Genomic DNA, 21,375 nt, shown 5'->3' on the forward strand with positions numbered 1-21,375 from the left:
GAAAAGCTTCCTGGTGGAGATACATTTGGATGTATGAAAGCTTCATGGTGGAGATAATATTTGAAATGAACCCTGAAGAATATGCAGCTCTGACAGAACAAAAGAGGGACTTTTGTGTAGAAGGAGTATCCTGAGCAAAGGCATATGGGTGGGAAAGTTCAGGCATGATCTGTGAGTAGCCATTTGTGACTGGTGTCCAGACTCCACCAGGAAAAGTGGTGGGAAGTAAGCCTGGAAAGATAGACATGGGGCTGTCGTACAGAGGCCTTCAATGACAGGATGAGGAGTCTGTACTCAGAGATTCTGAGTATAACATCATCACTGCTATGCTTTAGGAAGATTAATCTGGAAAGGATGTATAAAGCTAATTGGAATTGGACACAGAATTAAGCCTACCAGTTACAGGGCTAATGCAGTAATCTATGAAAAATATAAGAGAGCCTTGTTTGAGACACTTTAGTTTGCAAAAAATGGAAACCAACTTGATGTAGCCTATGCTAAAAAGGGAGAGTAGGCCGGACACAGTGGCTCACGCCTGTAATCCTAGCACTTTGGGAGGCCAGGATGGGAGGAGCACGAGTTCAAGAGATCGAGACCGTCCTGGCCAACCTGTGAAACCCTGTCTCTACTAAAAATACAAAAAAAATTAGCTGGGCATGGTGGCGTATGCCTGTAGTCCCACCTACTCAGGAGTCTGAGGCAGGAGAATCGCTTGAACCTGGAAGGTGGAGGTTGCAGTGAGCGGAGATCATGCCACTGCATTCCAGCCTGGTGACAGAGTGAGACTACGTCTCAAAACAAAAACAAAAACAAAAACAAAAACAAAACCATAAGCATCAGGGTCTCTTACTTTTTTTTCTTTTTTTTTTTTTTTTTTGAGACAGAGTTTTGCTTTTGTTACCCAGGCTGGAGTGCAGCGGCGTGATCTTGGCTCACTGCAACCTCCATCTCCCAGGTTCAAGCGATTCTCCTGTCTCAGCCTCCCGAGTAGCTGGGTTACAGGTGCCCGCCATCATGCCCAGCTAATTTTGTATTTTTAGTAGAGATGGAGTTTCACCATGTTGGCCAGGCAGGTCTCAAGCTCCTGTGCTCAGGTGGTCCACTCACCTGAGGTGATCCTCCCAAAGTGCTGGGATTACAGGTGTGAGCCACTGTGCCCAGCCAGGGCCTCTTACTTAAACTAACTACATTAGACGACCTAGGACTGGCCCTAGCAACATGCTCACATGGTCAAGTGTTGCTGTAAAATTGTTAAAGTAAGACATTTAACTACAATTGGTTAAGATGTCTGTTTAGTCACTCATTTCTAGAATTTGTACTAGCTACCCCTGGCTCTTTTTTCTTTTGGCAGAGGGTTGGAGGTTAGGAAAACTGCCTCTACAACACTTGAGGTTGGGAGTAATTTTGCAACAAACAACTACATATTTTCTTTTTTCTTTTTTTTTTTGAGATGGAGTCTTGCTCTGTTGCCCAGCCTGGAGTGCAGTGGCACGATCTCGGCTCACTGCAAGCTCCACCTCCCCGATTCACACCATTCTCCTGCCTCAGCCTCCCGAGTAGTGGGAGTACAGGCGCCCACCACCACGCCCAGCTAATTTTGGGATTTTTTTAGTACAGATGGGGTTTCACCGTGTTAGCCAGGATGGTCTCAATCTCCTGACCTCTTGATCTGCCCACCTCAGCTTCCCAAAGTGTTGGGATTACAGGCGTGAGCCACCACGTCCAGCCACATATTTTCTTTTCTGACGTTTTAGATGAACAATTTCTAATCCTTAGGTGGAGCATTTAAACATACATGTCAACTTGGATTTTTCTTTGGGGTTACACATACAAGATGGTCTGTCCATTGTAAAACTGTTCAAGCCTTGCATCAATGGTGCAATAACAATTTGAGGATTCTAAGATACATATTTTTGAAGATTCAGAAGAGAAATTTATATACAAACGAGATGTGAAACATTTATTCAAAAAGTTGATAAAGCTTGAATGTGCATTTTTTGTGGGTATGTACGTGATACAGTTTGAATGGTTGTCCCCACCCAAATTTCATGTTGAATTGTAATCCCCAGTGGTGGAGGTGGGGACTGGTGGGAGCTGGATCATGGGGGTGGATCCCGCATGAATGGCATGGGCCATCCTCTTGGTGATACATGAGATCTCACTCTGAGTTCACACAAGATCTGGTCATTTAAAAGTGTGTGGCACTGCACGCCTCCCCCCAACTCTCCCTCTCTCTTGATCCTGCTCCCACTATATGAGATGCCAGCTCCCCGTTTGCCTTCTGCCATGATTGTAAGCTTCCTGAGATCTTCCCAGAAGCAGATGCCTGCATTATGCTTCCTATACAGCCTGCAGAACTGTGAGCCAATTAAGTCCCTTTTTCTTATAAATTACTGAGTCTCAGGTCTCTTTCTTTCTTTCTGTCTTTCTTTCTTTCTTTTTTTCTCTTTCTTTTTCTTTCTTTCTGTCTCTCTCTCTCCTTCCTTCCTTCCTTCTTTTTCCTTCCTTCCTTCTCCTTCCTTCCTTCTCCTTCCTTCCTTTCCTCCCTCCTTCCCTGCTTTCTCCTTCTCTTTCTTTCTTTTCTTTCCTTTCCCTCCCTCCCTCCCTCCCTCCCTCCCTCTCTCTCTCTCTCTCTCTTCTCTCTCCTTCCTTCCTTCCTTCCTTCCTTCCTTCCTTCCTTCCTTCCTTCCTTCCTTCCTTCCTTCCTTTCTTCTTCTTTCTTTCTTTCTTTCTTTCTTTCTTTTTTTTTCTTTCTTTCTTTCTTTCTTTCTTTCTTTCTTTCTTTCTTTCTTTCTTTCTTTTTTTCTTGTTGTGCTCTTGTTGCCCAGGCTGGACTGCAAAGGCACAATCTCTGTTTACCGCAACCTCTGCCTCCCAGGTTCAAATGATTCTTCTGCCTCAGCCTCCTGAGTAGCTGGAATTACAGGCATGCACCACCATGCCCAGCTAATTTTTTGTATTTTTACTAGAGATAGGGTTTCTCCATGTTGGTCAGGCTGATCTCGAACTCCCGACCTCAGGTGATCCGCCCACCTCAGCCTCCCAAAGTGCTGGGATTACAGGCGTGAGCCACTGCGCCTGGTCTCAGGTATTTCTTTATAGCAATGCAAAACAGCTTAATACAGTACACATTTAGTTTTATTGTAACAAAGCAACTAGTGCATTTTTAAAGTTTAAAACTGAGCATTATCTTTCCTTTGCAGTGAAACAAAAATAAAATTTAAAATAAACAGGAACAAAATTACAATAGAGAATGACAATTCCAAATAAGATCTGATAGGTTCTGGTGATTCTCACATTGAGTGGCAGGGCTCAAGTCATTATTAGGAGAGAATTAATTTAATTTAATTTATTTAGTTATTTGTTTTGAGACGGAGTTTCGCTCTTGTTGCCCAGGCTGGAGTGCAATGGCACAATCTCAGCTCACTGCAACCTCTGCCTCCCGGGTTCAAGAGATTCTCCCGCCTCAGTCTCCTGAGTAGCTGGGATTACAGGCATGTGCCACCATGCCTGGCTAATTTTGTATTTTTAGTAGAGACGGGGTTTCTCCATGTTGGTCAGGCTGGTCTCAAACTCCTGACCTTAGGCAATCTGCCTGCCTTGGCCTCCCAAAGTGCTGGGATTACAGGCGTGATCCCACACCTGGCCTGAGAATTTATTTTAAAAATGTCATCTTAAACCTCAAACATGTCCATTGAACATCACAATTAAATTTGAATGTGCATTAAAAAAAAAAAAAACTGTACAGAAATAGAGATGAGGTCTCGCTTTGTTGCCCAGACTGGTCTCGAACTCCTGACCTCAAACAGTCCTCCCACGTTGGCATCCCAAAGTGCTGAGATTACAGGCGTGAGCCACTGTGCCCGGCCTGAATGTGCATTTTAACTGCAAATTGAAAAGATAGTTGGGGACATTTCAAGAAAACAAATAAGAACTAAAGACTCCTGATTTGGATGGATGTGAAAGGTACCTTTTTGTAATTTTAAAATTTATTTACTAAATTTATTCATTGTTTTGAATATATTTTATTATGTATAAATTTTTTATTTATATATGTATTTAGAGATAGGATCTCGCTCTGTTGCCCAGGCTTCAGTGCAGTGGTGAGATTACAGGTACACACCTGTAGTCCCAGCTTCTTGGGAGGCTGAGGCAGGAGAATCTCTTGAACGCAGGAGGCAGAGGTTGCAGTGAGCTGAGATCACACCACTGCACTCCAGTCTGGGCAACAGAGTGAGACCCCATCTCAAAAAAAACAAAAAGAAAGAGAAATGATGGGCTGGATACAGTGGCTCATGCCCGTAATCTCAGCACTTTGGAAGGCAAAGGCAGGAGGACTGCTTGAGTTCATGAGTTCGAGACCACTCTGGGCAATATGGCGAAACCCTGTCTCTGCAAAAAATATGAAACTTAGCTGGGTGTGGTGGTGGGTGCTTGTAGTCCTAGCTTCTTGGGAGGCTGAGGTGGGAGGATCACTTGAGCCCAGGAAGTTGAGGCTGAAGTGAACCATGGCACCACTGCACTCCAGTCTGGGTGACACAGCGTGACTCTATCTCAAAAAAAAAAAAAAAAACACAAAAAACTGTTATTTTTGGTGATTTATTTCCCATTCTAAATAAATATTCTACTTGTACCTAATTTTGTATTCATAATTTTCTATTTATTTAAAAAAGAGGGCCTCCCTCAAATTGTATTAAGTTTCAGGCCTTATAAGAGGTGAACTGCCCCAGCCATTAGAATGATCTGGATCCAGAAAGCTTCCAGGAACCTACACACTTCTCTCTGCTCTCTAATGTTTGAGTCTCCTTGGGGCAAAGCCACAGCAGAAGGGCTTTTCCTGCTTCTCAGTTTCCATATGGCAGACTGTGATTCTCTCACAACTACCAGCATACAAAATTCCAGACACATTAAGAGATTGTAGATGGCCTGTTAGTCCCAGTTCTAAATTCTGGAAAGAAGAGGTATGATAGACCCAGTTTAGATGAGGTACACCTTGTTGATTCAATCATTCAGCTATAGCCAAAGAGAGCAATGTCACATGGCAGAAGTATGGCTGCTGGGGCAGAACCAGGGCCTGGTGGTCAGAGAAAGAGGCTGAAATGAAAGCGTGTGAGAACCGAAGGAATTGGTAGGGAGCCTCACAACTCATGAGATTAGACTAGGGAGTAAAGCAAGAATGTTATACAGGAGGAGAACCTTTTTATGGCCCAGTATGGGGGTAGAAGTGATAATCAAAGTGAGGGTCACAGTGGTAGTAGGTATATCAGTTACTTGAAATTTGCTTTCTTGGGTTAATCCTTGGAGGCTTTGAGTTATATTTATTAAGTGAGGCTATATTCTCTTATAGCATTTCAAGCTCATTTGTTGTCTTTTAAGATGTTTTTAAAGAGATGTTTTACCTCTTTATAGCTGGTTAAGAAGATTTTTCAGACCTGGCATAGTGGCTTATGTCTGTAATCCCAGCACTTTGGGAGGCTGAGAAGGGAGAATGGCTTGAGCTCACAAGTTTGAGACCACCATGGGTAACTTAGTGAGATCTCAACATCTCTATAAAAAATAAATACAATTTTATCAAGGAGATTTTTCATATGCTACCCTTATAATGCTATCATTTCAGACTGATGTTAACTTTGTAATTTCTAAAGCTTAAAAGAAATAAAATGTTTGTTTCAGACTGATGTTAACTTTGTAAATTCTAAAGCTTAAAAAAAAATGTTTGTTACCTGGTAGACCAAATGGCCTTAAGTCCTGGTAAACATATGTATGTTTATTGTAATCTGTCTTTTCTTTTTTTCCTCTAATCACATCTTTGCAATGTTTATCCTACAAAAATAAAAACAGGTAGAATACCTGGAATATATAAAAAATCTTGCTTTTTTGTCTTACTTTTTCATCCTTTCACTCCATTAATTTCATCCCAAAAATCTGATTCTAGAAAACAGGATCCCTGTAAAGATGTTGCGGTGGGAAGAGAATTCCACAAAGTCAGTCACTTATATCACAGTCCCTGATACTACTTCTTAATCTCATTTCAAGGTATCTAGACCATTTAGACCAAAACCTTCTGTGTCGTCTGAAAACTCTACACTCAAAAAGCTCAGTCCTGGCTGGGCGCGGTGGCTCATGCCTCTAACCCCAGCACTTTGGGAGGCCGAGGCGGGCGGAGCACGAGGTCAAGAGATGGAGACCATCCTGGCCAATATGGTGAAACCTGTCTCTACTAAATACAAAAATTAGCTGGGCGTGGTGGCGCATGCCTGTAGTCCCAGCTACTCGGGAGGCTGAGGCACGAGAATCGCTTGAACCTGGGAGGCAGAGGTTGCAGTGAGCAGAGATTATGCTGTAGCAGGACGAGAAGCAGACAAAACTCCTCAGACACCGAGTTAAAGAAAGAAGGGGTTTATTCGGCCGGGGGCATTGGCAAGACTCCTGTCTCAAGAGCCGAGCTCCCCGAGTGAGCAATTCCTACCCTTTTAAGGGCTCACAACTCTAAGGGGGTGAGCGCGAGAGGGTTGTGATCTATTGAGCAAGCAGAGGGTATGTGACTGGGGGCTGCATGCACCAGTAATTAGATCGGAACAAAACAGGATAGGGATTTTCACAGTGCTTTTCTATACAATGTCTGTAATCTATAGATAACATAACCAATTATGTCAGGGGTCCATCTTTAACTACCAGGCCCAGGGTGTGGGGCCGGGCTGTCTGCTTGTGGATTTCATTTCTGCCTTTGAGTTTTTACTTTTTCTTTCTTTGGAGGCAGAAATTGGGCATAAGACAATATGAGGGGTGGTTTCCCTTAGTGCCACTGCACTCCAGCCTGGGGATAGAGCGAGACTCTGTCTCAAAAAAAAAAAAAAAAAAAAAAAAGCTCAGTGCTATTCACTTGGTGCTGATAACCACATGTACATCTTCTGTAAAACTTTTTCCGTTGCTGTTCTCAGCATGCTGGCATTTGGGAGTTCAGTATATTAGGGCCTGAGCGGCACTAAATAGTTTATCTAATCTGGATACTTGGGACTGATGTTATAGGCACAACCTAATATTTAGTTCTTGCCTAATTTAACAAGTATTACATTAATGATTTAAGGGCTCTTTGGGCTAATGATAAATAAAAAATATTAAAGACTGAAATTTTTAATAAACAATATAAAAATAATTAAATTTTCTATCACATAAATATTGGAAAAATACCAAAATTGGTTAATAGTAAGTGTCAACTACCATATAAAAATACACAAGACATCCTGAGGAAAACCTGAAAAGCAAAATAATTTTGAACATACAAACACAGCTAGCTATAGTAAAAATTATAAAGTAGGCTGGGCGTGGTGTCTCATGCCTGTAATCCCAGCACTTTGGGAATCCGAGGCAGGAGGATCGCTTGAGTCCCCGAGTTCAAGACCAGTCTGGGCAACATAGTGAGACCCCTATCTCTACAAAAAATAAAAAATTAGCCAGGGATGGTGGCATGCACCTGCAGTTCCAGCTACTTGGAAGGCTGAGGTGGGAGGATTGCTTGAGCACAGGAGATCCAGGCTGCAGTGAGCCATGATCGTACTACTGAACTCCAGCCTGGGTGGCAGAGTGAGACTCTATCAACAAAACCACACCAAACCAAACCAAAAAACCCCCAAGTTATAAAGTAGATAACTGTCCACATTCAAGTCCACTGTTGGCTAATGAATTTTAGCTCTTTCCTATTTTCCTTAGCTTCCTAATTTCCCTAATATCTCCCTGCCTCACTAGATCCAAGCCTGCCTCTGTCAATCTATACTTGACTTCCTCCCTTCCCCTCAGCTTCACCAGTTTGCTTGCCTCCTGCCCTGACTCAGCGAGTTAATTAAAGAGAGCCTGTTATTGCTAAATCCCTTCCTCTAGGCTCAAGGGCATCACCTAAGACCTTCCTCTTTCCCACTTTTGAGGTCACTTCAGTGACCTCAAAAAGGGAGCTTGTGAAAATAAGAAAAACTAGATTCAAATTCCATTTCTGCTCAGTTGTATTAGACAGAGGTATTATCTATCCATAGGAGAGCACACTACAGGGAGAGGCTGGCCTGACACGCTGGGGATGATGATGAGGAAGAGGACAAGGAGGCTGAGCAGAGTGTTAAGAACTTGGAGCCTGGAGTCAGCTAGTTTCCCCTGCTCATTTACTGGTGGTTCTGGGAAACGTCAGTTTCTTTTTTCTTTTTTCTTTTTTTCTTTTTTTTGAGATGGAGTCTCGCTCTTTTGCCCAGGCTGGAGTGTAGTGGTGCGATCTCGGCTCACTACAACCTCCTTCTCACAGGTTCAAGCGATCCTCCTGCCTCAGCATCATGAACAGCTGGAATTACAGGCCCGTGCCACCACACCTGGCAAATTTTTCTATTTTTAGTTAAGACAAGGTTTCACCATGCTGGCCAGGCTGGTCTTGAACTCCTGACCTCAAGTGATCTGCCTACCTCAGCCTCCCAAAGTACTAGGATTACAGGCAAGAGCCACCGTGCCCAGCCAGGTCAGTTTCATAATCTAAAATATGATAATACTATAATATCTTCCTAATTGGGTGATTGTGAGGATTAAAAGAAAGTGCACCACTGGGCTCAGTGGCTCATGCCTGTAATCCCAGCACTTTGGGAGGCCGAAGCAGGAGGATCACCTGACGTTGGCAGTTCAAGACCAGCCTGACCAACATGGAGAAACCCCGTCTCTACTAAAAAATACAAAATTAGCCGGGCATGGTGCCGCATGCCTGTAATCCCAGTGACTCAGGAGGCTGAGACAGGAGCATTGCTTCAACCCGGGAGGCGGAAGCTGCAGTGAGCCGAGATCACGCCACTGCACTCCAGCCTGGGCAACAAGAGCAAAACTCTGTCTCAAAAAAAAAAAAAAGAAAGAAAGAAAGTGCACCTATTAAGGAGATGTTACATTTCAAAAGTATTTCATTGATATTTAGGTCTCTGACCACATATAAGTACAGATATTATCAATTACTATACTATTTTATTTGATTTTATCTCATCTTATTTTATTTTATTTTATTTTTCCGAGACGGAGTTTTTGCTCTGTCGCCCAGGCTGGAGTGCAGTGGCGCAATCTTGGCTCACCGCAAACTCCAATTCCCACGTTCACGCCATTCTCCTGCCTCAGCCTCCCGAGTGGTTGGGACTACAGGCGCCCGCCACCACACCTGGCTAATTTTTTGTATTTTTAGTAGAGACGGGGTTTCACCATGTTAGCCAGGATGGTCTTGATCTCCTGACCTCGTCACCTGCCCACCTTGGCCTCCCAAAGTGTTGGGATTACAGGCGTGAGCCACCGCGCCCGGCCCATTTTTTATTTTTATTTTATTTATTTTTTTGAGACAGACTTTTGTTATTTGTTGCCCAGGCTGTAGTGCTATAGCTTGATCTCTGGTCTCACTGCAACCTCCGCCTCCTGGGTTCAAGCGATTCTCCTGCCTCGCCCTCCCGAGTAGCTGGGATTACGGGTAAGAGATATCATGCCCAGCTAATTTTTGTACTTTTAGTAGAGATGGGGTTTCACCATGTTAGTCAGGCTGGTCTCAAACTCCTGACCTCAGGTGATCCACCTGACTCGGCCTCCCAAAGTGCTGGGATTTCAGGTGTGAGCCACCGCACCCGACCTATACCTACTCATGAGCTCTTGGATATTAAATTTAACCATAGGGGCCGGGCGCGGTGGCTCACGCCTGTAATCCCAGCATTTTGGGAGGCCGAGGCAGGCAGATCACAAGGTCAGGATATCGAGACCACGGTGAAACCCCGTCTCTACTAAAAATACAAAAAATTAGCCAGGCGCGGTGGCGGGTGCCTGTAGTCCTAGCTACTCAGGAGGCTGAGGCAGGAGAATGGCGTGAACCCGGGAGGCGGAGCTTGCAGTGAGCCGAGACTGCGTCACTGCCCTCCAGCCTGGGCTATAGAGCAAGACTCAGCCTCAAAAAAAAAAAAAAAAAAATTAAAAATAAATAAATAAATAAATTTAACCATAAACCTATTTTCATTTCCCATGTTCCTTTCTATTATGGGAGTTTTCAGTCTTTTATGTGGCTTCACAGCATTTTTAAACTCTCATCTCCTCTCCTCTTCCCATTTATGCCATCCTTTTCTTTCTTTTTTTTTTTTTTTTTTTTTTTTTTTTTTTTTTGAGACGGAGTCTGGCTCTGTCGTCCAGGCTGGAGTGCAGTGGCCGGATCTCAGCTCACTGCAAGCTCCGCCTCCCGGGTTTAGGCCATTCTCCTGCCTCAGCCACCCGAGTAGCTGGGACTACAGGCGCCTGCAACCTTGCTCGGCTAGTTTTTTGTATTTTTTTAGTAGAGACGGGGTTTCAACGTGTTAGCCAGGATGGTCTTGATCTCCTGACCTCGTGATTCGCCTGTCTCGGCCTCCCAAAGTGCTGGGATTACAGGCTTGAGCCACCGCGCCCGGCCTCTTTTTTTCTTTTTTTGAGATGGAGTTTTGCTCTTGTCACCCAGGCTGGAGTGCATGATGCAGTCTCCGCTCACTGCAGCCTCCACCTCCCAGTTTGAGCAATTCCCCTGCCTCAGCCTCCCGAGTAGCTAGGATTATAGGCGTCCGCCACCGTGCCTGGCTAATTTTTTATTTTTAGTAGAGAGGAGGTTTCACCACGTTGGCCAGGCTGATCTCGGACTCCTGACCTCAGGTGATCTATCTTCCTCGGCCTTCCAAAGTGCTGGAATTACAGGCATGAACCACTGTGCCTGGCCCCTTTCCATTCTTTCTTTTTTTTCTTTTTGAGACAGGGTCTCACTCTGTCACCTAGACTGAAGTGCAGTGGCGTGATCTTGGCTCAGGGCAACCTCCACCTCCCAGGCTCAAACAATTCTCCTGCCTCAGCCTCCCGAGTAGCTGGGATTACAGGTGCGTGCCACTACTGCCTGGCTAATTTTTGTAGATATATATACTGTGTGTGTGTGTGTGTATATATATATATATATTTTTTTTTTTTTTTTTGAGATGGAGTCTCACTCTGTCTCCAGGCTGGAGTGCAGTGGTGCGATTTTGGCTCACTGGAACCTCTGCCTCCTGGGTTCAAGTGATTCTGCTGCCTCAGCCTCCCAAGTAGCTGGAATTACAGGCGCCTGCACCACACCCAGCAAATTTTTGTATTTTTAGTAGAGATGGGGTTTCACCATGTTGGCCAGGATGATCTCCATCTCCTGACCTCGTGATCCACTTGCCTTGGCCTCCCAAAGTGCTGGGATTATAGGCGTGAGCCACTGTGCCTGGCCTAATTTTTGTATTTTTAGTAGAGACAGGGTTTCACCATGTTGACCAGGCTGGTCTTGAACTCCTGACATCAAATGATTCATCCACCTCAGCCTCCCAAAGTGTTGAGATTACAGGTGTGAGCCACTGCACCCGGCCTCCTTTTCCATTTTGATTAGAAATTTTTTTTGGATACAGGGTCTTGCTCTGTTGCCCACGCTGGAATGCAGTGGCACGATCACGGCTCACTGCAGCCTCTACTTCTTGGCTCAGGTGATTCTCTCTTCTCAGCCTTCCGAGTAGCTGTGACTACAGGTGCATGCCACCACACTGGCTAATTTTTGTATTTTTTGTAGAGAGGGGTTTCGCCATGTTGCCCAGGCTGGTCTCGAACTTTCGAGCCAAGCAATCTGCCCACCTCAACCTCCCAAAGTACTGGGATTATAGGTGTGAACCACCATGCCCAGCCTTCCATCCTCTACTTTCTGGTGTTCACATTTTAAAATATTTGTTTATGGGAGGCCAGGTGATGTGGCTTACTTCTGTAATTCCAGCACTTTGGGAGGCAGAGGTGGGCAGATCACTTGAGGTCAGGAGTTCGAAACCAACCTGGCCAATATAGCAAAACCCCGCTTCTACTTAAAAAAAAAAAAAAAAAAAAAAAAAAGTTGGGTGTGGTGGCATGAGCCTGTAATCCCAGCTACTCAAGAGGTAGCCTGGGCGACAAAGCGAGACTCTGTCTGAAACAAACAAACAAAAAATTATTTATGGGGGGTTGTCTCACTATGTTGCCCAGACTGCAGAGCACTTTAACACTGGTCATTCACAGGTGTGATCTCACTACTGATCAGCATGGAAGTTTTGACCTGCTCTGTTTCTGACCTAGATTGGTTCACTCCTCTTTAGGTAACCTGGTGGTCCCCTGCTCCTGGGAGGTCACCATATTGATGCTGAATTTAGTGCAGACACCTGATGGGCATAGCACATTACAGCCCAGAACTCCTGGGCATAAGGGATCCCACTGCCTCAGTCTCCTGAGTAGCTAAGACTACAGGTGGGCCTCCACCGCCTGGCTGGTATTCACATTTTAATCATGGTCCTTCTATGACCCTTTTACCTTCCATATTGATTGGCTTCTTGTCCTGGCTTTAAATTTCTCTCTCTCTCTCTTCTGCTTAGTAGTCAGTGTCACCAGCAGATATGGAAAGTCTGCTCAAACTTAATGTGGCAGACAAGAAGGGAAACAGGGAGAGCAGGATACAGAAGCCACAGGCTGGAGTAGAGAGAATTAGTTGGCATCTAATTCTGAAGGGAATGTCTGGAGAGTAGGATATAAGGAACATGGTCAGAAGCACCCAAGCACTTTGGCAATGCCTGGCATGTTAGGCAGAACATAAAGGCCAAACACACCTGGCATGGTGGCTCATGCCTGTACTTTGGGAGGCCAAAGTGGGAAGATCACTTGGGCCCAGGAGTTCAGGACCAGCCTGGGCAACATGACAAAACCCTGTCTCTACAAAAAATACAAAAATTAGCTGGGCATGGTGGCAGACACCTGTGGTCCCAGCTACTTGGGAGGTTGAAATGAGAGGATCACCTGAAGCCGGGAAGCCGAGGGTGCAGTGAGCTGTGATTGCACCACTGCACTGTAGCCTGGGTGACAGACAGACCCTGTCTCAAGAAAAAACAAACATAAAAAAGCCGAACAGGTGAGTCAGAATACAAGGCGACAGCAGCCCCCTGTGAATTTGGAGGAATAGGACAAGAGGTGAAATAGAGAGCAATGCTTTTCATTCTCTACATTTGGACATGAACAGTTGGAGTAGGACTGCCTTACATGTCAAAAAAACATTTTAGTCTGGGTGCCATGCTTCACACCTGTAATCCCAGCACTTTGGGAGGATGAGGCAGGAAGATGTTTTGAAGCCATGAGTTTGACTACCAGCCTGGGCAATGTGGCAAGATCCTCTTTCTAAAATAAATAAATAAATAAATAAAAATTAGCTGGGCATGATGACCTGTAGTCTCAGCCACTCTGGAGAGTGAAGCCAGTGCACTCCAGCATGGGCAACAGAGAGAGGCCCTATCTCAAAACAAAAACAAAAACAAAAACAAAAACAAAACAAAAAAAAAGAAAATAAAATGAAAACAGCATTTTAATAATATGCTGTACTAGTGCTTAAGAGTACAGGCTCTGGAGATGGATTCAATATCCAACCCTGCCACCTACTGTATAACTCTGAACAAGTGACTTAACCTCTCTTAGTTTCAGCATCAACTATGAAATGGTGATAATACTCATAAGATGAATAAACACAGAAAACCTAGCAGTATATGAATAGAGGTCAATATTGTTGTTGTTGTCATTATTATTTACTATTATTAAAATAATGCTACCTACAGTAGTTAGCTGACAAACAGGAAAAACTGCCAGAAAAGAAAGCAAATAAATAATGGGAAAGCCTTTCGGTTTTTCTTTTTTTTTAGGGTGATCTGAAAGTGAATGGAAAGACACATTTCCAGTAACTCATTTTAACTTAGAAGCATGGGAGAGTCAGGGTTAAATGCCTCTATTTGTTTATTAAAAAAAAATTTTTTTTTTTTTGAGACCAAGTTTCTCTCTGTCGCCCAGGCTGGAGTACAATGGCATGATCTTGGCTCACTGCAACCTCTGCCTCCCGGGTTCAAGCGATTCTCTTGCCTCAGCTGCCCAAGTAACTGGGATTACAGGCACTGGCCACCATGCCTGGCTAATTTTTGTATTTTCAGTAGAGACAGGGTTTCATCGCGTTGGCCAGGCTGGTCTCAAACTCTTGACCTCAGGTGATCCGCCCGCCTTTGCCTCCCAAAGTGCTGGGATTACAGGCGTGAGTTACTGCACCCGGCCAGTTAAATGCCTTTAAAAATTATGCGGCACAAATACGAAAGTTTGTTTCGAGTAGTTTCCCATGGAAGATATTTATATTTGTGCTTTAATTAGCTAATATAGCATTTATCCTGAATTTTATTAAGTAAATGATTTTATTCAGAAACTGTAAAGATTAATCTGATCAGTCAGGCATGGTGGCTCACACCTGTAATCCCAGCACTTTAGGAGGCCGAGGCAGGTAGATCATGAGGTCAGGAGTTCGAGACCGGCCTGGCCAACATAGTGAAACCCCGTCTCTACTAAAAATACAAAAATTCTCTGGGCATGGAGGCAGGAACCTTAATCCCAGCTACTCGGGAGGCTGAGGCAGAAGAACTGCTTGAACCCAGGAGGCAGAGGTTGCAGTGAGCCGAGATTGTGCCACTGCACTCCAGCCTGGGTGACAAGAGCGAAACTCCATCTTTAAAAAAAAAAAAAAAAAAGAAAGAAAGATTAACATGATTTTAAATGACTAATAAAATGGCTTGATGTTCACTTAATTTTGACTTTTAAACTTATGATAAAGATATGGAAGTGAAATCTGCTAACAAAAGTTGGTTTCAACATAAAAAACATTAAAAATTCTAACTCGAATAAAGTGTAATTCATCTTAAACATTTCAAATATTTTAATAAAGCAATAAAATATTCTTTAAAAGTAATTAATTTGTAGACAGAATTAAGAGAATTCTTCCAACTACAGCACTATTTTAAAGAGAAGGTTGCTTTTAAAATATATCAATAACTGAAATTATGAAATAGTTTTAAGTACTTATTTTACTAGAAAACATTACAGGATGAAGTTATAGATGCAACTCATAGGATTTAACTTCCTTCTATATTGAAAAGTTTATACTTTCTGCTTATTTATCTGATTGCATTCAATGGTACGAATTTCTATTTATTTTTTGGATGTTTCAAATTTCATCCTCAAAATTACTTCATTGGATTCTGGAAACTTAACCCATGCCCTCCAAATTATTTTGGGTTTGGTTATTCTAAGGCAGCCCTCTTGTAACTTATTTAATATACAATATTTAAAAGATTCTGATTTCTAAAAGGCAAAACAATATCTAAAACAAAAAGTGAGTTTGGGGGACTGGATTACTTTGCAGACCCATAGCGTGGGAGAAGTATGAATAATCTTTGTATGGAGGGTTGGATATAGTGCTTCACAAATAAGATAGGTTAACAACAGAATATTGCTGTTGGAGAGTTGTCCAGAACTACTCGTTCTTTAAAGAAAGGCAAAGAAGAGATTTTTCTGGCTGTTCCTGTAAAGTCTACCTAGTATTTGGCAACCAGGGAATCTGCTGACCTGTGATGAGGGAATCTGTTTAAAGATAGTGTCAATCACTCAAAATTCACTACTGAGTAAATGCCCTTGTGGCAACCAGCTTCCAACATGGCCCTCAGTGATCCTCATCTCCTGGTATGAATGTCCTTGTGTAGTACTCTTCCACAATGAATTAGGATCAATCTGTGTGACCAAGAGAATACAACAGAAGTGATGGTATGTGACTCCAGAGGTTAGGTCAGAAAAGGCAGCATAGCTTCCACTACATTCTCTTGGACTTGGAATGTCATAAGGGAAAATTACCTCACTTAATCAAACATAACTCAGTACTTCCAAGGATTTGCCTGAGAACGTGAAGTTGAAAGGTTGAGAGAGGGAAATGACTTACTAGCCTCTACTCAGAATTTTGTTTTCTCTTCTGTTCCTCATGTTGATTGTCACTGCCACTGCACCCCCATACTGAGCCCTAAAGGGTCCTCCTACCATTTAACATTCTGATATAAAAGCAGGAAAATCTCTTCCTTTGGTTGGTCTATTATACTGAAGGTAGAATGGAATTTTATTTGTTTTATTTTATTTATTTATTTATTTTTGAGACAGGATCTCACTCTGTCACCCAGGCTGCAGTGGGGTGGTGCGAGCACAGCACACTGCAACCTCAAACTCCTGGGCTCAGGTGATCCTTCTGCCTCAGCCACCCTAGTAGCTGGGACTACAGATGCACACCACCACACCTGGCTGACTTTATTTTATTTTCTTTGTAGAGATGGGGTCTCGAACCAAGTGATCCTCCTGCCCATGCTGGTCTCCAACTTCTGGGCTCAAGTGATCCTCCCACCTTGGCCTCCCAAAGTGCTGGGATTACAGATGTAGCCACAGCACCCAGCCAAGGATGAAATAATTAAAAAAAAAACAAAAAACACTTTCCTATATACTGAAGAAAACAAAGGGAGAAATAACACAGATAAAAGAAGTATAAAAGCATTATACCTAATACGCATATTATATAATCATATTTATATTTAGTATATAAGTATATGTATATACATGCACAGAAAAAGGTCTAGAAGCTTAAAGGCTAAGTTTTCATTTATGGTTATCTGTGGAAAAGTAGAGGTAGGGGATGGCTGGGTAAGTGTGAAGGGTAAGTGAGGAATGGGAATGGAAATGGAGAGGGAAGGGGAACTTGGGTTTTAAAACGTTTATTTTGAATTATTTGAAAATTGATGATGAGAATGTATTAATGAATCACTTGTATAATTAAAAAATAAACTATATAACATAAACAACAAAAGCAAATGCAATCCAGTTACAACACAGAGATCTCTTATTCCGTGATCATTAGCTTGTTACTAGGACGACTGGCCACACTAGACTTGTCCTTTTGACACCTGTTCTCTAGATGCTTTACTGTAAACCAGGGGTGTCCAATCTTTTGGCTTTCCAGGGCCACACTGGAAGAATTATTATCTTGGGCCACACATTAAATATACTAACACTAATGATAGCTGATGAGCCAAAAAAAAAAAAAAAAAATCACAAAAATGTATTTTAAGAAAGTTTACAAATTTGTGTTGGGCTGCATTCAAAGCTGTCCAGGGCCACATGCAGCCTGCAGGCACTGAGTTGGACAAGCTTGCTGTAAAATTTCTGGGTTCCTTACTCCGCTGGCCTCTATAAAGGATGTGTCTAAGAACCATAGCCAAAGAGCTGCCTGAAAGACATCAAGTTAGGCACCTTCCAGGCCAATACCAAGGAATCTGATTGCTCTCTCTGCTGTTGTTTCAGTCAGCTATCACAACACTAATTCTGGGAACCAACTACTCCAAAACACTATTACTCTAAAACACAACTTGAAACAACAATCCTTTATTTTTTGGGTTGCTGACCCCAACCTGCGACTGGCTTCAGACCTGCTTCATACTTCTTGGACCAGCAAACTAGGCAGGTATGTTCTTCACATTGTGAAAAACAAGAGTGCCAGAGAGGGAAGGCGAAACATGAAATACCTCTTGAGGCCAGGCTCAGAACTGTCACACTGTCACTTCTGCCTATCTTCTTTGGCCAAAAGCAAATGGACTGATCTAAGCCCAACATGAACAGGGTGGAGAAACATCCTATCTCTACTGAGAGGAACTACAAAGCTGTATTTCAAAGGGCATGCATGCATGGAGTAGTGAAAAATTGGGAACAATAATATTATCTACCACTGTTATCCACCTGGGACTTTCCGGCTTATTGCCAATTGGCAGTGGGAGAAACTTTCTTCTCAACGTGGCTGACAACAGAAATTACATGACTCAGCAGGTGATATCTGTCCCTAACAACAGGAATCGGGCTTTGTCTTTGCCGGCTCCTTAGTATGCTATGTTATGTTATGTTATGAAGATGCAATATTATTATTAATTAATTCCCTACAAATATCAAAGTGGGCAATGGTTCCCATAAGTGATAAGTTATTTTACAAGAAGTGAGATAAAGACTCCCTTAGTAAGGGTGCTATGTTTGCAGAATCCTGTTTATTGTGTATTAAAGATTTTAATGTTACCAAAGCTTTACAAATTCTTTAGTTCAAAAGGGTGTCGATAGTCCTATGATTTAGAACTCAGGAATCCAGAAAACTTTGTCAAGAGTTAAGAGGATCTTTGATTAACACTCATGGTCTCCAGGTTTCCCCTGTGTTCAAGAGTAAAAAATTCTTAAATAAGAATAGGAGCCCTCACAGTTGCTGGGAGTACAGGCGTGTGCCACCACGCCGGGCTAGTTTTTGTATTTTTGGTAGAGACGGGGTTTCACCATGTTAGCCAGGCTAGTCTCGAACTCGTGACCTCGGGCAATCCACCCTCCCGGGCCTCCCAAAGTGCTGGGATAACTAGCGTGAGCCACTGCGCCCAGCCCAGAGTTGCTTTTTAAGACAGGAAGGGAAGACTCACCCCCAAGAAAATAGAGGCAACGACAATATTAACAAAAGAAAGAGATCATTACATTGTTAGGCTCTTCAGGGATTTAAATCTGGAGCCTCCTGCAGCTTTCTGACATTTGAGCCTTACTCTAGGGTGATTTCCAGGGTTCCAACGTCCCTTTCAAGAGAACAGCTATCACTTATATTCCTCGGGGTTCCTTCTTTGCTCCAGACTGGTTGTGAAGCCGTAAAAATGGTAACGCTGGAGCCCAGAAAGGAGCTGGTGAATACCGCGTCAGGTGCCAGGTTCATCGCGGCGAGGCTGCAGGAGCCCGGGAGAGGAGCAAAATCAGCCCCGCGCGCACCGGGACAGGCAGTGCTTTGTTAAAGAAACAAATACAGAAAACGCTGGGGCGGAGAACGGTGGTGGTGAAGGAATAGACTGAGGCGTTTGTATGCATTAACTGTGGCTAAGAAAGCCCATTAAAGAGACGCTCCTACGCAAGGCAACCCAGGGCACCGTGTCATTGGCTTTTGTGCACTTGAAGGCGCGTGAGAGTGCCCCGCTCGAAGGCTCCCCTTTGTGTGAAAGTGTGGAAACCAAAAGCTTGCAGCTACTGCTGGGTTTTCGTTTTCGAATTCGCAGGCACTTGGGCCAAAATACTCCCTCACCAAAACACTCTCATTCTCGCACCAACAACACTCAGACTTGAGTTACTTCTCCGTTGCTGACCGAGCAAGGAGCGACAATGGCTCGGTGCGGGTGCCCGCAGCTCCCCGGGCAGCGCCAAGGGGCCGCCCGCCGCGCTCCGCAGCTGCGCGCTGGGCCCCGCCACCCGACCGCCAGCAAACGCCGGCACCAACCGCCTCGCGGCCGGGCTGTTGGGCGGGTGGCAATTTCTGGGAATGGGGCGGGGTCGCGGGTGTACTACGCCGGGCTTTTGCTAGCGGGGAGGAGGAGCTGGCGGCGCCGAGGGGCGCGAGGCTGGCGGGGCGGTGCGCCACGTGCGTCACCGGCCGGGGCGGGGCCGGCGTCGCGCTCCTGGCCGGCGTCGCGCTCTTGCCCGAACCCCCACCTTTCACTTAGCCAAGGCTGAGGAGTGGGGACTGGAAGGACCGGGCTAGGAGTTTTTGCAAAACCTCGCTCCCCGTAACTGTCAGACTGCCCGACTCTGGGGCCATCTCCGGAGGAGAAGGGCGGGAGTCCTGAGTTGGGGATGCGGTTACGGCGGGGCCTGCGGGGCCCCTAAGTGGCGAGGGTGTGCGCGTGCGGTCCCGGCCGGCTGGGGGAAGCCGGCGGGCGCTGCAGGTGCACGCGCGGCCCCGTAGTCCTCACACGCCTGCCCCGTGCGGCAGAGCCCCCTGCATCAATCCGGGGCTGGAGTGGAGAGCGAGATCGGGGAGCCCCGGGCAGGGAGCCGGACAAGTGACGAGCGTCTTTACCTGGGAAGGCGGGTTTGGGAGAAGTTGGGCGAGGAGAGGAGGGCGGGATTCAAGAGAGCAAAAGAGGCAGGTTCGGCGGGCTGGTGGGGGCCTGAGGGCGGCGGGGCCCCGCGGGGTATAAATAGCCGGCCCGCGTTTGACAGGCGCTGCGGTGACTGGCGGTGCCGCCCCCGCCCCCCCGCCGCGTGGGGAGGGGAGGAGCGCTCTGAGCTGGCGGGGAGGGGGAGGCGGACTCCAGTGTCCTGGTGGCGGCGGCAGGAGGCCGAGGGGGAGGAGCCGAGGCGGGGGGTGGAGGGAGGGGGCCGGGAGCGGGGCGGGGGCCACCATTGCTCCCCGCGCCGAGCTCTGTGTCGCCGCCGTCGCCTAGGCGGTTGGGGGTCGGTGGGGCGGCGCGGGCGGGGGTCGCTGCGCGGGGCGGCGAGCCTCTGTTTTGTCTCCTCCTCTCCCTGTGGAGCGGCTTGGGCTGCTGGGGAGGCCCCGGCTCCCTCCGGACGCTCGGCCAACGGCGGCGGCTGCTAGTCCGCGGCCCTGCTGAGAGGGAAAAGGACGCCGCGGTCTTCCCAGGCGTCGCGGAGAGCAGGTAAGAGCGCGGGCAGCCGAGGCTGGTGAGAGGGAGCGCGAAGGGCGCGGCGATAAAGCCTAGCTGTCCCGAGTGCCGCCGCCTCCCTCCGCGCCCCCGCCCCGCGCTTGTGTTGTTTGCTTCGGGGTATGCGGAGGGGTTTTCCGGCGGCTGTGGCGGTGACACCGGCCGGGGGCTGGGGGAAGGGGGCTGAGTGTCCCCGGGCAACGGTCGCGGAGCGGGACTTGGAGAAAGGAGAAGGCGCGCTGAGCGCCTGCCCGCGGGGAGCGCGGGGCGCGGGGCAGGGCTGAGGGAAGAGGTTACAGACCCCGGCGCGGGGGATGGGCCGAGCGCAGCTGGTCTCGCCGTGTTTACATCTCTGCGCGAGTCACCTCTGCCGAGAAGCGGACTGAACTGACCCGCCTCATCCCGCCGGGAGGCCAGGGCGGGGGTCCGGCTCCGGAGGAAGCGCGTCCTGGGAGGGTTTGTGTAGGGCGGGAGTCTGCGGCCGGCGCCGGGGCTGGGCGCGAGCTCGGGGCGGGACCTGGGAGGCTCCGGCCGCTCTGGGTGGCTGGGTTGAGGGGGGGTGCTGGACACCAGTTTCCTTCCCTGTCGTGCCTTATCGCCGCCGCTTACCTTTCCTTCCTGGCGCTGCTAGCTTGCACGACAGGTTGTACTCGGCCGTTCTTTTATTCTCGCTCTCCACGCCGGCACCCTGCTGCCATCTCCCCCTGTTCCCCGGGAGGCAGGGAGGCTTGGCTCAGATCGGAATCTGTTTCTTAAACAAAACAAAAACGGGCTCGTAACACGCACGTCCAGCGACTGCCTTCTGGATCCTCGCGAAGCTGGCCCTCAGGGACTGCGCGACGGGATGGTCTAGGGGCGCGGAAGGAGGACGGCGAGGGCTCTGCCAGGGCTGGATGCTGACTCTACCCCAGGAGCTTTGTGATCAGGGCAGCCGAGCCCTCTCTCTTGCTCCTTTGGGGCATTTTTATTCCATGTCCGTAAAGGACCGAAAAAATACTCCGTAACACCAAGA

General features: G+C 46.3%; 2 protein-coding genes across 3 annotated transcripts in view; one reads left to right on the forward strand and one right to left on the reverse strand.

Moving 5' to 3' along the window:
• The window catches only part of RAB33B (RAB33B, member RAS oncogene family), a 312,558-nt gene that overhangs the window by 291,016 nt on the left and 167 nt on the right, over positions 1-21,375 (reverse strand). The gene's annotated exons all lie outside the window — the stretch shown is intronic.
• ELF2 (E74 like ETS transcription factor 2) overlaps positions 20,103-21,375 on the forward strand; it is a 134,356-nt gene continuing 133,083 nt past the window's right edge. The window contains exon 1 of one of the 2 annotated variants that reach the window (XM_050790221.1): positions 20,103-20,357. The gene's annotated coding sequence lies outside the window, so the exon portion shown is untranslated. The remainder of the gene's footprint in view (positions 20,358-21,375) is intronic. The other variant, XM_050790223.1, reaches the window with a different exon arrangement.

Source organism: Macaca thibetana, chromosome 5 (assembly GCF_024542745.1).
Source record: "Macaca thibetana thibetana isolate TM-01 chromosome 5, ASM2454274v1, whole genome shotgun sequence".
Taxonomy (NCBI): Eukaryota; Metazoa; Chordata; class Mammalia; order Primates; family Cercopithecidae; genus Macaca; species Macaca thibetana.